At 33.4% G+C, this 7,187-nt stretch overlaps 1 long non-coding RNA gene across 1 annotated transcript; it reads left to right on the top strand.

Annotated features, from left to right (window-relative positions):
* Positions 1–384: 384 nt before the first annotated feature.
* Positions 385–1,078, top strand: LOC131800800 (uncharacterized). The gene is made up of 2 exons (XR_009341577.1): positions 385–553; positions 622–1,078. It is a non-coding gene; the product is annotated as an uncharacterized LOC131800800 (long non-coding RNA).
* The last annotated feature ends 6,109 nt before the right edge of the window (positions 1,079–7,187 follow it).

Genomic DNA, 7,187 nt, shown 5'->3' with positions numbered 1-7,187 from the left:
TTTTACAAAGCCATCAAGTTGACAACATTGTAGCGACAACAAATCAATTATTGTGATTGAATTGTGCTCAGTTGGCGCAGAAATAAACAGCAAACAAACATCGTTTTTCAGACTAAAGTTTTGAAATATTTTGCTTTTCTTACTGTCTAATCATGAAAATCGAAGAAATTAAAAGTAGCGTTCGCACCCAACGGATTTCTGAATAAAGCCATATCAAAGGTTTGGGTATAAATGACGAAGGTGTCCCATTGCCCATGGCCGCTGGTTTGGCTGGACAAAAAGCTGTCCGAGAAGCCCGTGATATAGTTGTGAATTTGACGAAAAAAAGAAAATGGCAGGTCTTGCCTTACAGCTGGAGGTACAATGCAATTGCTCTAGGTATTGCCCAAAAATAGGGCACTAAGGTAACAGTCTTTCCCATGCTGAGTTCGGAGATGTTCAGCAGCAAAATAAGAAACATGGTGGTTCTTATGTAATTTTTTTTGCAAAAGAAGAACTAGAGTTAGGGCCTTTGCAACGAAATTTGATTTGGAGACCCAGGGTTGGTTGTATTGTAGGTTAAAATAAATAATATAACTCTTCGATTTTCCTTTGTTAACATTTCTTTTTCTTTGTTTACAGTGACACCACAGACATGCAAAATATTCCAGAACTTTAGTCTATCTGCTGTTTATTTCTGTGCCAACTGATCACAATTCAATTTAGTCACAATAATTGTTTATTTGCGGCCACAATGTTGTCAACTTGGTGGCTTTGTAAAAATGTAGCATGGATGCAACTTCTAATTGTCAATGCTGCGTGTGGTTACGTGTGGTAATGGTACAATAAAAAGGAAAGGTAGAGCTACCAGCTGATTAAAATTTTTTTCTAAGAGTGCTAGGAAGAAACTTAAATTGCGGGGTGGGCAATAATGATATTAAGCAGATTTGCCACGGAATTGAAGGATTGGCCAATTAGGATCATATGTTTGAGAGAACATCCAGCATTTCATTCGCCTTTCGCATAATTTAGCTCTTTTAGAAATGAACAAAAAATATCAAATAAATAAAAACAACTTATTGGATATAATTTTGAATAATTCTGACAGCGCTTTATTTCTGTAGTTTTATGAAGCTGTTCTGCCTCCTTATTGTACCATGCTTTGTACTTTTTTAATAACAAAAATATTTAAATGTACACCCAACAAAAACAGTATTTAAAATAAAAATATTGTGTTGAAACTTATGTATCAAATATATGTTCTCAATATTGCTGTTCGTTTGATTTGGCTTTTTTGGGAACTTGTAACCACTTGTTGAAGATAAGAAAATCTCCAACTTTTTTCTCCCATGGTACAATAAAAAGGTAAGGTGGAGCTACCAGTTGATTACAATTTTTTTCTGAGTGTGCCGACTTCTGCCAATTCTGCGTATCTATTCATTGTTTTGAAAAATAACAACAAAATATTTTCAGAATCAATGATTAGGAGAAACGTAGATTGTGGAGCGAGCTATGAAGATATTAAGCAGCTTTGCCATGGAATTAAATGATTGGGCACTCTGGATCATATTTTTGGAAGGAATTCCAGGCACTTCATTCATCTTTCGTTTTATTTTAATCATTTAAAAAAAGGAAAAATTTTGAAATAATAAAAAAACAACTTTTTGCATATAATTTTGAATAGTTCTGACCGGAAGCGGGCATAGCCTCAGAGCTGTATTTCTGTAGTTTTACGAAGCTGTTCCACCTCCTTATTGTACCATGATTCTACTAAACTAATTTTGGACTAAGTATTGGTACGTAAATCTTTGTGAAGACCTCCTCTTTAATTCTAATGGTTCATTTTGGACGAGGTTTGTATAGGGAAGTCTCCAGAGCCGATCTTCTGTCCTGACCACCAGTTAGAAATCAGAAAATCTCTAACTTTGTTCTACCAAAAACTGATTTTGCACTAAGATTGATTCGAAAATGTTCGTGAAGAACTTCTTTTTAATTCTAATAGTTCATTTTGGACGAGGTTTGAATAGAAAGGCATCCAGAGCCGACCTTCTGTCCTGACCACCAGTTGGAAATCAGAAAATCTGTAACTTTGTTCTACCAAAAACTGATTTCAAAAAAATACTATAAATGATATTTAAAAAAATACGAAAATGTTCGTGAGGATCCCCTCTTTAATTCTAATGGCTCAATTTGGACGAGGTTTGAATAGGAAGCCATCCAGAGTCGATCTTTTGTCCTGACCACCAGTTGGAAATCAGAAAATCTCCAACTTTGTTCTACCAAAAAGTGATTTCGAACCTAGTATTGATGCGAAAATGTCCGTGAAGACCCCCTCTTTAATTCTAATAGCTCGTTTTGGACAAGGTTTTTATAGGGAAGCCTCCAGAGCCGATCTTCTGTCCTGACCACCGATCTAGATCACAGACCATAGACCGCATATCTATCATAGACCACAGATCTAGCTAGAAAATTATGCTGTTTTTGAACTGATTTGATAGCGGCAATGAAATGATTTTAGTTTTATTATATGAAATTATTTGCAACCCCCATTAAGTTTAATTCATAATTTCCATTGTAAAATTAAGAAGGTAAAGTCATTTCAAATAAGCATTTCAATCTTTGCATTTTCTGTAATTTAGCTTGTCAATTTTCATTGCATGGAATGATGGTTCCCATCTCTGATTTGTGTATGTACAATGGATTTGTAAATATACATTTGACAATGAAATTTTGTTAAATGAATAATTTTGAGAAAAAATGTAACATATGATTGCATGGCTTGACCTTCTTAATTCTACCATGATAATTTCATTAGACTTGACTCAAATGAATTATATTAAAAACAGCTTAAGTATTAAAAGCCAAATTTCTACAAACCCTATTTTTAGGCACATATTCCATACAAAATAACTAAAAATAACAAACAAAAAAACTTAATTATAATAGTATTCCCCACAGAAGATAAATGCGTTAAAAAAAAACATATTAAAAATTATGAAAATATATACATACATATGAATTACCAACATATTATAAATAAATAAGTAAATAGAATAATTATAAACATATATTATAAGAAGTTTATAAAACATAATAGCAAAATTCTCTCATGCCCAGATTAATGTGATGATTAATATTTATTTTAAAATTTAACTTTTTATAATTTTATATGATATACATAATAATGCAAAAATTTAACAAACAAATTTCACTTGTATTTATTTAATGCTACAATTTCATGAAAACAGGCGGCTCGTGGACTGAGTCAACTTAACGCCTTTATGATGTGAAAGGTTGTTGGTGGGAGCTGTTGGTTGATGGTGTGTGGACAATGTCATGCATGAAATATACAAGCATGTCACAGGAACGAATTCCGTATGAAAGTAATTTTAATTCCGTATATAGCTTCTTCAGACAACGAAAACCGCAAAATTTTTTCGGTTTGAAACCACTTTGGTTTTTACAAGTGAAATCGTATTTTTATGAGAACTTGTAACATTAAAACACTTTCAAGTAATAAAAAAGTTTTTCTTTTAATAAAAATTACACAATTAAATTTATCTTTTATTTAATATAAATTGCAAATGTTGATTGTTTCTCAATTGTATTTTTTTCTGATCATGGGTTTGTTTTCTAATCATGCGGCTTGTTTTGTTTCCTTATTCGTTTGTTCTTTTATTCCTCTAATGTTACTATGAGATTTACGTAGTTCACCAATTCAAACGCGATCTGAAGAAGCTAAAACAAAAACGATCGATATAAATTACGGAATTCAAACCATTCCAATTCGATTCTGTGACATGCCTGATAAATGTGTTTATAACTAATTTCTAACCAAACAACGCATTATTTGAGGAGATCTCGATAGTAGAGCAGATAGCATGCCAACAGGGAATGTAGCTGTACTGGCAGATTCTCTGTCAGAGTGACACTGGAGCATGTTTGGAAACAAGCAATTAAATGAACAATATTGAGAACAATACTGAACTCTATTGATAGCAATATAATTATCACTGGACGCGTGGAATCAAGAAAAAATAGTATGCAATGTGGAAAATGTCTCGCAATCAAAGTAAATCCCCGAATGTGATAGTGTATTTCTGCCGAGAGCATAGAGGACAGACTTGGGATAAGTCTGTTTTGAACCGGCGATGAACGTGCAACGCGCGTGACTAACAACTTAAAAAAATATTGCCAGGTGAGTGGGAAAAAATAGAATCCAAGCCTTAGTGCACCGTTGCGCAGAGGGGTGAAATCACTAAAAACGGATATTAATTTAAAAATGAAATTCGTCTTCTGGAATAAATGTTCTTAAACTATTATAGAACACAAAATTTAACTTCTGTACTGAACATTTTAAAGTCACGCGCTGTTGAGTTTTCTAATTATACGGTGACAAAGTTGAGAAATGTTTCACTTTTTCGCAAGAAAGAAAAAAATTGTTGTTGGGTTTTTCAAGTGTAATAATTCAGTTTTTTCTTATCAAAAGTGATAGTTTAGATATGAAACATGGAATGCATGTAGTTATCAGTGTTAAAAATAAAAAGGTTTTTAAAAACAGTGATGTAAAAATATTTTAAAAATTATTTCAAAATATGGTCATATTTTCACCATATATAAAAATGTAAATGGAGTTAAAAAAAAATAATATCGAGAAAGTCCCAACATTTTAATTTTGTATTTTAGTATGGAATTTTAGCTTTCCTAATCAACAAAATATTCGTGCCGTTTTTATTTAAAAAATGTTGAAAATATTCAGTTATCTGTGTTGCTTTTTTTCTTTTTGTTGTTCCTTTAAATAAGTTTCTCTTGCGTTTATAATATATAATTATAATTAAAAAAATATTAATGGGAAATCTAAACTATTCAAAAATAATTCAGTCTCTTTAAAAATCAGTGGTGAGGTTACTTGCCTCACCTTCAATTTAACGCAATGAGAGAGATGTAAGTGAGGAACACCATAATGATGATTTTTTTAAAATCAGTTACATATTTTTTAATATATTGATATGGTGTTAGTCTATTTCGGATATTAATTGCCAGCCAATTTTTTTTTATATATATTATATTATTATTCATTTTTCATAAAAATATGTAGCATATTTGTCTTCAGATTTTAATTTTTCCTGGCTTAACTCAAATTTGGTTATTTTCTGCTGATTAAGGTATAAAAACAAATATTTATCTTTGATTTTTAGGGAACCCTGAACCCTGCATAGGTCTACGTAATAGGTGGTTTTAAATTGGCATTTTTGTAGTTTATATTCACAGAGAAAAAAACCAAATAAAAAAGTTTGTAGAAACTCTGCCGGATACCCTCAAAATATTTCAAGTTATTCATAATCGGGCTTAAAAATGTTGTCAAAACATTCAAAATACCGAAAATGTAAAGGTTCAGTAACATGGGGCCTATATCATATATTTGAGCAGATGAGATTACATCTACTCAGAACTCTAAATGTCATGCGATGAATGCTTCCCTGAATAAATCTCCGTTTTTTAAGGATCTCACCCCATTGTGCGTCGTGGGTCACGGAAAGCATTAAAATATTAAACGAGAATTTCGCGTCGAAATTCGAAATTAAGAAATCCGAAATTTAAGTGAAAATCCAAGTGCTTTCGTGGACTTTGGATATTAAACGGAAATAAATCTGAATTTGAGTGAAATTCAAGTGCCGTGGTGGGCCTTGGATATTCAAAAGAAATAAACCTGCATTTAAATTAAATTCAAGTGCCGTCTGGGGCCTGACTTAAAGTGAAATCCAAGTGCCGTCGTGGGCCTTGTATATTGAAAGTGAAAAAAATAAAATTGTAACGGTAACAATGCCGTGTTGGGCCTTTAGTAAAGAAACGATCGGCACCGAATCAAAGTGTCGCCGTGGGCCTATGATACCAAGACCGATGAAGGGTTCTCTTGGGTCTTCTATATAAGCAGTGAAAGAAGTTAAGACCGAATCAAAGCAAAGCGAGAAAACCTAATCTTACGACCCATTTGACTAAAAAAGGTTTTACAAATCGAATCGTCAAAGAGCCGTCGTGGCCCTGGGGAAGAATAAACTTGCCAAAGCCTAGCCACAAGTACCAGCAAAAAAGCAGCCTTCGTACAACGACCATCGAAACAGCAAACAGTATCAGTTGACAGCCACAGTCAATATAAAAAATTTGAATGTAATAAAGTGATACATACCGTATTTGTGAACCAACATACTACCTGTTTCACTCTCAGTCATTTCAATATAAATATTCTGTGACGCACCCGAGCGTATCTCAGTGACCGGAGGAAACTCGTCGTTACAGTAGTCTGGTGGAATTTATGCTTCCTTCCTTATGCATATAAGTATTCTTGTGTTGACAATGTGGGGGCAAGGTGTATATGATAAATCAGCTATACCAAAGAGGAAAGACCCTGTTTCGTTTCTCAAAAATCTGCATCGTATACCCGAGTCCGTTTCCGAGATACGTTACAATCCAAAGATTGATGACAATGAAGGGAAATCCATCCCTCAGTCCAATCCAAATTCCATGAGTTTAAAGTTCAGTTAATCAAGTGTTCTTTTTTCATATATACCAAAAAATTTTCTATATTTTCTATTATCAAAGATAAAGGTTCCCTTTCCACGAATTGAAAGCCGTTTTAGAACTATCAAATTTATTTTGCCACAATTCCAATCTAAGATAAAAATTAACAAACAAATGTCGCTGATATTTATTTAATGCTACTGCAATTTCGTGAACTGAGTCAGCATAACTCGCTTATGGTGTGAATGGTTGTTGGTGGGTTTATTGGCTGCTTGTTGTGTAAACAAGTGTGTTTTTAAGGGTTGCGTGATTGCATTATTTGTAGTTTTCAGTAGGAGTAGACATATAAAGTTCCCCCCAGAATAACGAGGACAACAAAACTTTTCTGAGAGAATCTTTTTCCAGGTGTGTAGGTCGAATGTCCTATATAGTGGCGCAGATAGCATGCCAACAGGGACTGTAGTTGCACTAACAAATTCCCTTCGCCGTGGCACTGGGACATGTTTGGAGAAATCAACAGGCAGGCTATTGAAGGCAATATAATTATCACTAGAAGTTTTGCTTTTGTATAGCATGGAATGGAATCAGGAAAAAATAGTATGCAAGATTTGTACTGAACTAATTTGGGCCCATATGATATCGATTTTAGGGAAAGTGTATTTGATTTCAATCCCATAGCCGCAGTAGTT

Source organism: Musca domestica, unplaced genomic scaffold (genome assembly GCF_030504385.1).
Source record: "Musca domestica strain aabys unplaced genomic scaffold, Musca_domestica.polishedcontigs.V.1.1 13, whole genome shotgun sequence".
NCBI lineage: Eukaryota > Metazoa > Arthropoda > Insecta > Diptera > Muscidae > Musca > Musca domestica.
This window is presented reverse-complemented; position numbering and strand designations above follow the sequence as displayed.